The sequence below is a fragment of the Helianthus annuus genome, chromosome 3 (genome assembly GCF_002127325.2).
Source record: "Helianthus annuus cultivar XRQ/B chromosome 3, HanXRQr2.0-SUNRISE, whole genome shotgun sequence".
NCBI lineage: Eukaryota > Viridiplantae > Streptophyta > Magnoliopsida > Asterales > Asteraceae > Helianthus > Helianthus annuus.
In genome coordinates, this window is record NC_035435.2 from 133,893,700 (window position 1) to 133,905,590 (window position 11,891).

Consider the following 11,891-nt stretch of genomic DNA (forward strand, 5'->3'; position numbering starts at 1 on the left):
ACATGGGAAAAACCCAACTTTCCATTATAATATGTTTATAGGGATAAACCCTAATTTATTGAGATAAACTTCTTTCTTATTTAGGTAACTTTTATAGCCACTTTTCCAAGCCTTCAGTGCTCTCCAGCTGGCTTTTTTTTGGCTTTCACATTTTGTTACCTGAAACGCGTTTTAAAAAGTTTTATCAGCAAGAAATACTGGCGAGTGCATCCTAGTCTAATCAAAACAAGCTTTTATATCTTTACAGTATTGAGAGTGATTACAATGTTCATATCTACCCAATTACCACCCACGGTACTGTCAATCCCGACTTGTGGTCATGCTACTACTCACAGTGTAGTAACAAGTAATGTATACAAAACCCCAACATACCGACAGTAATTGTAGAATACATAGACTCAATCACTGTTAATTATACTTTAAAACAATTGAGGTTTTGTAAAAATAGTTTACAAAAATAAGACGTACTCACAAAAAGGTTTACAAAAAGTGGAATGACTCACATTGCTGTTTTAGATAATACTACTGCTTTCTGGTGACTTCCTGGTTATAATCTATTAAAATTAAACAATGCACACATGTTAGTAAGATAACCCAATTTACATTAGCCATACCCCCGAGACAGAACTCCAACGACTGAGTCGGGCAGAGCCTTGACATGCGTTACGGAGTCCTAGATCAATCGGGTATAGTAACTAATACGTAACCGGGGGTTATAATACTTTCAACGAGGCAGAGCTTCGCTTTTTAGGGGTATTATATCGAGCATCACTATTGCTATTATAGGGGCTTTGAGAGAGAAAAGAATTGAACGAGGGACAACTGAGGTCGAAGCCTCCTTATATAGGCTGGAAACATGGCAGCTCGCGGCCCGCGACGGCCTCTTCTATCTTTCTCGTGGCCCGCGAGGGTCTAGGCTAGGTCCTAGCCTCAGTTAGTCACCGGTATAGGCTTGTTGGGTGTAGTGCCACCTGGCACGTTGTGGTTCCGCCACTTAACTCTCGGTCGCGCCTCGGGAAGCCCAGGGGTGACCCTGTTGCAGCCCGCGAGCGACCAATATTATTTGTTTTATTTGATTTTTAATAATATAAAGGTATATTAGGTCCGTTTTTCATAAGCGGGGTGTATTTTAGGACGTGTAGGAGTTTGTTAAGGGTTTTGGGAGAGTTGTTATATGAGCCGCCTATGATTGCTCATAAATGTAAGGATCCGGTTTAATCCGTTTTACTTGATAACTGAAACGATTGGGGGTTATTGGTACCGTGTCCGGACGTCCCGACTCATGAACTATTATGGCCATACGGAATAGCGTGCAGGGGTAGGCACACTGACTGTAAAACACGTTTTATTCAACTTTGGTATGTACCCTTAATCATTATAGCACTGAAAATGACCGGCTCTGATCTCTGGTTCCCGGTTGTATAACAAGTATGTAAATCTAGTGACAAGAATAAATCCCAAGAAATATTAAATAATTACCTATGGGTTTTCTATATGTATAAAACTCTTTTTGTAAAGCTGTTTTCAAAAATGAGTCAGTTAATTATATTAACCAGCGAAAGCTGACGTATTTTCAAAAGATTGAACCTCATGTACCGAACCTTATTATAGGTTGGGAATCCAAGTCGGCTAGAATGAAGGTTAAGGAATTTGGAACTCCTCAAGCTTAAGGCCTATAATGTCTAAAGCTCTGTTTATTAGATCCCGCCTGTGGGCTTATACTGAAACACTTGTACGACTTTTATTATATATTCAGACTTTCATTTAATGAATATTTTTACTCCAATACTTCCGCTGCATATTATTATATTGTGATACTGTTATCCAACCGTCACGACGCATCCGGGCTCACCAGGAATCGGGGTGTGACAATATTTTTAGGGTTCATCATGTTTATAATGAAATTCTAATAAATTCCTATATTTTGGAATGAATTCAGGATCAAAAGGTGTTTTTTCCTGTTTTGATCTAGTTATATCTGTTAAAATTTTCGAAATCTGTTATAACTTTAATGGATAATATTTTTGAAATATTTAGATAAATATAAATCAACATTAAAATAGGAAACATGATCCCATGATCCCTTAATTTTCAGATTTTCACCCTTATCACAACTAACTGCCAAAATCAGCAGATTTCGAATATTGGAGAACAAGTTTCAAAAAATCATAAGAGGTTTCGAGATTTCATAACTTTTCGAAATCTCAAAAAATTCGAAATCTCATTAATTAATTTGAAATCACAGTTTTAGAAATCTTATTCGAAATCACTATTTTTCGAAATCTTATCCGAAATCACATTATTCGAAATCTTATCCGAAATCACATTATTCGAAATCTTATTCGAAATCACATTTTTTTCGAAATCTCAGGAAAATTCGAAATCACAATTTTTCAAAATCTTACCCTATTTTGACTTTTTTTCGAAACTCATCTTTTCGAAAACTTACAATGTTTTCGAAAACTCAATTTTTTTTCCGAAATCTAACTTTTTCGCAATCTAAAGTGTTCTCGAAATATCAAGATTTTTCCGAAATCTCATTACCTCATTAGGCTTTTATTGTAAACTAAACTTTAGCTTGGTTTTGTAAAACTTTAGCTCGATTTTTTGAAATCTCAATACTTCGATTAGCGCGAACAGGTGGTTTGCTATTAAATAATTAGTTTTGTAAAACACTTAAACAGAATTAGATAACTTTTTACAAAACCAAATAGTTTGACTTGAATGAGCTTCTGATGTATCACTTCTGCCGTAATGTTATTTGATACATCTATTTATTGTTCAAGTATAAAAACAATGTATGTTGATTATGCATTACAAACGTGAATGTCTCATTTCTAGCCAAAACTGATATAATTCATTCATGTCTAGCATACTAAACAAGTGCATAACTAAAGTGATTGTCTCATTTCTGGCCAAAGCTGATTTATCACAATTACTTTGCGCACATGCTTAGATGATTACACTTCTGCCCAAAGGTGATTTGTCTTCGTTTAAGCAGGATTTTTTTAACTTAGTCTATTATTTTGATCTTAGTAATAGACAATATCACAACTTCATAACTAAAATGGTCATTACTTATGCAAGTCTTAGTGTAACATGCCCTTAGATCACATTAAGACTTTTAACTTAGTATCATAATTCGCTCATATAATTTCCCCTCTCGGCACCCAATTGCGGGATTCCACCATTGACTGGTGATAACTTTGCTGCCTGAAAAGACTCTCTCATGCTTACTCTTGCTTTGCTGGATTTGGACTATGCTTTAAGAGAGGATAAGCCTGCAGACCTTACTCTTCAACGTACCACTACTCAGCAGATGACTATGGAAAAGTGGACTAGGTGTAATTGCATGTCTCTCATGTTTATGAAGCAATCCATTAGCAATGTAATTCGAGGAGCCATTCCTGATTCTGATGATGCTAAAACCTATACTGGCTTCTATGGAGGAGCAGTTCAAAGGGGCGTCTAAGGCGCATGCTAGTACTTTGATCCTCAAGTTGGTGACTACTAAGTATGATGGGAGGAGTGGCATCCATGAACCAATCATGGGGATGAATGACATGACCCATAAGCTGAAGGGATTAGACATGGAGCTCAGTGATGGTTTTCTTGTTTACTTCATCATAACTACGCTTCCTTCGTCCTATGAAGCATTCAAGATCAATTACATAACTCAGAAGGACAAATGGACGATGAGTGAGCTGATCGCCATGTGCGTGCAGGAGGAAGAGCGGATAAAGATGGATAGAACTATTGACGCTGCACACTTTACTACCTCCCGCTCTAAGAAGAGGAAGAACACTTACCTAAGGAAATATGCTTTGAAAGTCCAAAAGCCTAATCCTAATACAAGTGCACCATCCAGCTCTAAGAACTCCTTAGGCAAACCTTACTGCAAGTTCTGCAAAAAGACAGGACATAAGCAGAAGGAATACCCTGACTGCAAGGAGTGGCTGGCTAAGAAAGGTAATGATATTTTCATGATACTTGAGTCCTATAATTTACATGTTCCTGCTAATTCTTGGTCGTTTGATTCTGGTTCTGTTGTTTATGTAACTAATTCTACTCAGGGATTTCATTCAATCCAGAAGTTGGGAAGAAACCAAAGAACACTTAAAGTTGGGGATGATCGGGAATTATAAGTGAAGGCCATAGGAATGTTACAATTATTTATGAAAACTAGTTTATGCATTAAACTTTATGATACCTTATATGTTCCTGAGGTAACTCCGAACCTTGTATCAGGACCAAAGTTACACATGGACGGTTGTACTGTTTCCAATGGTCATCGCAAACTCTCTATTCTCTATGATTCTGTTGTTTATGGTACCGGCATTCTGGATGGTGGTCTCTATAGATTAGAACTAGATGATGCTTTTTCGAAATCTTTGTTGTCATATAATATTAACAAATCACTAAAAAGATGAAACCAAAACGAGACTTAGAGACTTCATCCAAGTTGTGGCATCAACGGTTAGGCCGCATCTCAAGAGAACGAAATCGACTCGTAAAGGATGAAGTCTTATCTTCTCCCGATTTCACTGATTTTGGAACATGGTGTCAAATGCCTTAAAGGTAAAATAACATTAGCGAATAAGAAAGGTGCCACTTGGAGCTCTTATTTATAGAACTCATTCATATTGACATTAGTGGTCCTTACCAAATCGCTGGAATTACTAGACATACTTCTTTTATCACTTTCATTGATGATTATTCTCGTTACATGTACTTGTATCTCATTAAGGAAAAATCTGAATCTCTTACAACTTTTAAAGATTATAAAGCTGAAGTTGAAAAACAACTAGATCATCAAATTAAAGTTGTGAGATCAGATAGAGACAGTGAATATTATGGAAGACATACTAATGTAGGTCAAGCTCCTGGTCCATTTATGAGTTTTGTAAGGGCCAAGGGATTGTGAACCAATACACCATGCCAGCAGAACGGTGTCGCTGAACGAAGAAACCGTACCCTTATGAACATGGTGGGCAGTATGTTAGCCAACACTAATTTACCATTATTCCTCTAGACTGAAGCGTTAAAAGCAGTTGTTCATATACTCAGTAGAGTTCCTTCTAAGTCTGTCCCTAATACTCCTTATGAACTTTGGACGGGAAGGAAACCGAGTCTTAAATATATGAAAGGATGGGGCTGCGTTGCTGAAGCAAAACTTTACAATCCTTTCCTAAGGAAACTTGACCCTAAACTAGTTACCTGCTTCTTTATCGGGTATCCTGATCACTCAAAGAGTCATCATTTCTATTGTCCTTCCCATGTCACCCGTATTGTTGAAACCAAGCGTGTCGCGTTCCTGGAGGATTTTAAGGTCAGTAAGAGCAGTTTCAACCCTTGGAAAGAATTGCAAGAAGTACAAGACGCAGGGGGGGGGGTCATCGCTTACTATAACTTCGTTTACTCCTCTTGTACCCAATGCAACAACTGCACCTGATGTCACTGCACCAACTCCAAATTTACCTCCACAATCAAAACCAATTATACCTCATAACGAAGGCACATCAAACCCTCAAAACCAAGAAAACGTTGAACCTGATAATCAACTCAAGAGGTCATCTAGGCCCAGAAGGCCTACTAATTGGGAGGATTATGTGACCTACTTGACTGAAATGGATGCCAAAAAGTTCAATGATCCTATCTCTTATAATGAAGCCATTAGTAGTGATCAGTCTTCTAAATGGATTGGGATTTGGTAGAATTACCCAACGGTGGCAAACCTGTAGGATGTAAATGGGTATTCAAAACAAAACTAGATCCGAAAGGGAACCTTGAATGCTACAAAGCGGGAGAGAATTGATTATCAAGAGACGTTTTCACCTGTCTCTCGTAAAGATTCATTAAGGATCGTTACGGCCCTAGTAGCTCATTTTGATTTAGAACAACATCAGATGGACGTTAAAACCGCTTTCTTTAATGAAGACTTGGATGAAGATGTTTACATGAAACAACCTGAAGGCTTTGAACCTAAAGGTCAAGAGCATCTAGTCTGTAAGTTGAAGAAATCCATATATGGGTTAAAACAAGCATCACATCAGTTGTACCTCAAGTTTGATGAAGTCATGAAGAAACAAGGTTTTGTAAAGAATCAAGTGGATCAATGCACCTACTTCAAGATGAGTGAGAGCAACTTTACTATACTTGTCCTTTACGTAGATGATATTCTATTGGCAAGTAATAGTTTAGACATGTTGCATGAGTCAAAGCGGTTACTCTCGCATCACTTCGACATGAAGGATCTCGAAGATGCTTCTTACGTCATTGGCATCGAAATTCACCGAGACAGACACAAAGGGATCTTAGGATGATCTCAAAAGGCCTACATAGATCGTGTCCTTACATGTTACAACATGCAACAGTGCAAACCCTTAGTCGCTCTACTAGTTAAGGGAGATGTTTTCAGTTCATTCCAATGTTCGATAACAGAGGTTAAAATGGAGCAAATGAGCCAGACACCTTATGCATCAGTAGTCAAGAGCCTGATGTATGCTCAAGTCTGTACTCGCCCATATATCGCTTATATTGCTGGAATGCTAGACCTTTATTAAACTAATCCTGGCCTAGATCACTGGAAAGCAGCTAAGAAAGTACTTCGATATTTGCAAGGGACAAAAGACTATATACTGACTTATAGAAGATGTGATCATTTAGAAGTTGTAGGCTATTCTGATTCTGACTTTGCCAAATGCAAAGATGACAAACTTCGGGCTATATCTTTATGTTAGCAGGTGGACCTATTTCATGGAAGTGTCATAAACAACAGTTTACCACAACTTCCACAATGATGGCAGAATACATTGCTGATTATAATGCAACCTGTCATGGAATGTTGCTTAGGAATCTGATTACTGGACTCAAAATCGTTAATTCCATTTCTAGACTATTGAAGCTTTACTGTGATAACTCAGCTTCCGTTAGTTTCTCGAACAATAACAGCTCGACTGCAGCTGGTTTATATCTCGATACTAAGTATTTGTTCGTACATGAACGAGTTAAGGAAATAATCTTTATATTAAGTATATTAGTACTAAAAATATGCTTGCGGATCCGATGACTAAAGGTCTCCTACCTAAAGTTTTCGAAGAACATGTTTCGAATATGGAATTTACTAAAGACCTTATTAATTGCGTATTATACTTACTTATGTTTTAATTAATGAAATTTCCTCAGTTTTGATTTTATATACCTCTAACATATGTTATGCCGGTATAATGACATATAGACAGATATAAATACAAAACAAATGCCAAAGGGCTTATTTGCATATTTTAATCATAACTGTTAGGTTTTAAATTGAGGTTATAGTATGACTAATGGGGGTCCTGAGTCGAATGATGATTCAACGGCTGTATTTCTCTTCTACGGTTCTTGGTTTAAAGCTAAAATGAGTGTTAACTGTGACATATGTGCTTGTGTAATCATTGTACAAACTTTGAACAATTCAATATTAATAAAATAGTGTGTTTTGATCCCAATGTTTTTTATTTATGTTTGACATTTTGCTCGTTTTGATTTTTGATCGATTTTGAACTCTATATCGCTTTCTAGGAGGTTATACGCAAACTTATGCGTAAACATAATCAGTTTAACGCGACAAAACCTCCGGCACAGCAACATAAACTTAACATACCTTAAATAACCTTTAAATAACTTAGAAATTAGTTTTGAAGGGTTTGGTATGGCAGAAACAAGTTTATTCGCACACAGGGACTATTTGCGTCAATTTGCAAAAGGTTGTCGTTTCGTAAGGCAACATATAGTCCGGAATATGATTATAAGCTAAACACACTATAAATAACCTAATACATAGCTTAGAAATAAGCTTTGAGTGGTTCGATGTGCAAAAACATGCTTATATGATCTTACAGGGACTAAAAGTGTCAAAAACGACGTAAGTTTGCATTTTCGCGCATATCTTATGTTCTGACCATATCTGGACATCCAAAATTTTTGTACACACTAAAATATTTTTATTCTAGTGATTGGCATGCAAAAACTTCATTCGTTTCGCAATTTGGATCGTTTACGCGTCCGTTACGATTTCCTTCGTAATTAGCCGAACAACGCAACCGTACAGCCAAAAGAACCAACATCCGTCATATTTTTGAGCATGTTTCATGTTCCCTATACTTTAACTTCATTATAGAGCTTAAAAATAGGCTTGACGGGTGTTAGAAGTGCCAAAACACGTCGAAACAAGCTCAGGGGCCAAAACTGTCAAAAAGTGAAAGTTGCTGATCTGCAGCGTCGTCCTTACGGACCGTAAGGAGTCCTTTACGGACTGTAAAGCATGCCCAGCGACAGATTCTTGATTTTCAGCTGTTGTTTGATAATTCAGGGGGTGATCTTGTATGTTCTTTGTGTGGTAGCCAAGTTAACACTTCTCCAAGGCTTCTAACCTGCATCAAACAAATGTACGGCTAGGATTTCTTGCTTCTTGGCCACACAAACACATGGAGTGATCTTGTTCTTCATGCTCTAGTATAAATAGCATGGCCCTTCACTTGTTTCAATTGCTCATTTCATCTCAATCTCTTCTCTAATCTAATTTGGAGCTTTCTCAAGTGTTTGGAACTTCCCCTCTGGTTTTCTTATATTCTTTCTTCAAGCTTTGGACTCTTGTATGTAATCTTTCATGCTTGTTCTTTATGTTAGTGCAGAAAGTCAAACAGTTTGGCCAACAGTTTGACTTTCGGTTTTGACCATCAATTGGTCAAGTCAAAGTTCAATTAAGCTTTGCAACGTGATTGTAATCACGATGGTTATAATCCTTAGTGATTATACCTACTGATTACCACGTTAACTAGGCGTAGTGACGAGTCAAAGTTTCGGTCAAAATGCGTTTTAGCACGCATTTTGCCACGGAAATACTTTTAGGTATCAAAACACTTTGTTTTGATACCAAATCAGTTTTCTAAGTAAGTTAAACATGTTTTGACATGTTTAACTCGTCACTGTTAGTTTAGTGCTTGTTTAGGGTCGTAAGTTAAGCAGTCTAAACAACCGCTTAGACTTTCGAACCCGACCCGTTTGGTCGATCATTAGGATCCGACCAAGCATGCTTAGTGATCATAGTTGCATAGGGAATAACCTCTGAGGTTATACCTTATGATCAGGTAGGATTGGTTAGTCATTTGTTAAGTAGCTTGTATGCCCATAGGAAATGATCAAAACACCCTTTTGAAGCATAAATCCGTATTTTGCCTATGTGAACATATTTTTGACATATAATCTGATTTAGTAACATGTTTAGGGATAATTGGGCATGTAAGACTTGGCATAGCACATAGTTAACCATCCGAACATAGTTTTACGCAAATGACGCATTCTAGTAGCTTATACTACCATAATGGGTCGAAACGGGTCAAAAGCACATAGGTAGACTTTCAAATCAGAATGTAAGGTCTATTAAATCATACCATATGAGTTCAAATACTCATTTGATTTAGAGAACCTCATTCTATCCTATCTCCCGATTTAGGATCCGATTATAACATAGTTACCTATATTAGGTGTCGATTGATTCGTGATCCTTGGAGCCTTATTTGGTCTTATTCTCAAGACTATTAGGCAATCCCAAGTGAGTACATAGTTTCCCCCTTTTACCGTTTTCAAATACTTTGGGGTGATACACATGTATATACTTGTTACTTATGTGTTTTCATTGCTTTCATGACATAAACATGCTAGTTTCACCTAGTACATATCTAGTACATGCTTTCAATTATGTTTTGCTATGTATGTTAAGCATACTAGCACATTGATTTATTACACATTTGTTGCATATGTTTACTTAGCATGTGTACACGTTGTTTTACATGACATTTCTGCTATGTATGTTTACTGAGCATGCTAGCACATTGTTTTACATGAACATTTCTACTAGGCATGTTTACTTAGCATTCCTAGTACATGGTTTTCACATGCTACATTGGTTATGACATTTGGTGTGTTTAATCGGGACAACAATACATTCATTAACATTAGCTACGCTGCTCGGTAGTATGTAATGGTACCATAGGAATTGACAACTCCCGTTTCCGACTTCCTAGGTTTGTTTGGAAATTGGGAATGACAGAATCCGATAAACATAACTTAGATGAACCTTTAATTTGTTTAAAGGTTTGTCGCCACAGTCGCAAGGCTTGAATGTATGCGATTAACACTACTGCATAAATGTTTGTAATCATAAGGCATTGTTTTCTGCAAAACATAATATTTGATTTAAACTAAGGTTTATTCAAAAACCTTGTTTTGTACATTTTCCTATGGGGTTGAGTAATTTCTAGTTATTCACCATACATGACATTTGTTTCACATTTACATCATCACATAGTTTGAGTAGGTACTTGCTACTTGCTATGCATTTCAGTTGGTTATACATGATACATTTTTCACATGACATTGAACATGGCTTTTACATAAACATTTTGACATTGAACAAGACAATTTGGTTGGTTATTGATAAGTGACTTATGTAACGGGGCTATGTGTTATATGATAAAAGCATGGTGGATACGCCACTGGTACTTCCTATATATAAGTGCTTTTATTGTATTACACATTGTTGCGTTATCTAAGCCACTTGACATAGACATGAAACATTTGATACAAGAACATGACATTGTTTTACAAATTACATATTTCATACAAATTCACTTTTACTTGGTTATTCATTTAACCATGCATTTGTCCTTTCATTATCATTTGATTTTCATATCGATTTTCACATGATTTCACAAAGGAAAACATTTTTACAAGATTCATGACTACATTTTTGTTAAACACTTCTTTTAACTACAAGTCATGAATCCTGCATAAACAAAACCTATGTATCTCACAGGCATTTTTATGCTGACGTACCTATTTTTACATGTGTTTCAGGTGCTAATGCATGATCATGTTTGTGCTTCACTTAGGCAGACTCGGGCCTTAGTGACTTAAAGGACAGTTATTATGTTGTGTTTTATTTAAACTTAAAGACAATGTAACTTTAATTAATAATACAAAAATTTAATTGCCATGGTTGTTGAAACAATAATTCTGTCGCAATTCACTCCCCGGCGTTTCCGCCGCGGTTTTGGTTGTTTTACGCGGTCGGGGGGTGACATTAACTCCTTATCAGGCTTATCTAATACTCATGATAAATGATTACTCGGCTAAGTGGGAGAATATAAGACTAAATATATTAATCATGTGGTATTTAATCTTTGTAGTCATATAATCATTTATATAATATCTCGGTCAAAATATTTTAAACCTATTATATAATTAGTTGGTAATTTTTGATGGACCATATTACCCTTATTAACTAATTAGGTTTCCTATTGGGTGTATATATAAGGAGATAATTAGAGAAGTTAAAGGTTACACAACTAATCATTCTCATAACATCATAATTTGTCCCCTACATCTCTCCCTCCATCCGAATCCCAGCCCTAGAATTCGGTATCACCATCGAGAACTTACACCCTAAGGAGGAACCAGATCATCCTGACAACTTTGTCAAACTACATGGCTGCATCTCTGACTGGATTCTCTACTAGCCTGTCTACTGTTACATGTATTTTTATATGTTTTCCATCATGTTTATACAGAACTAATCAACACATATTATATATAATTAGTTGGTAATTTTTGATGGACCATATTACCCTTATTAACTAATTAGGTTTCCTATTGGGTGTATATATAAGGAGATAATTAGAGAGGTTAAAGGTTACACAACTAATCATTCTCATAACATCATAATTTGTCCCTTACATCTCTCCCTCCATCCGAATCCCAGCCCTAGAATTCGGTATCACCATCGAGAACTTACACCCTAAGGAGGAACCAGATCATCCTGACAACTTCGTCAAACTACATGGCTGCAT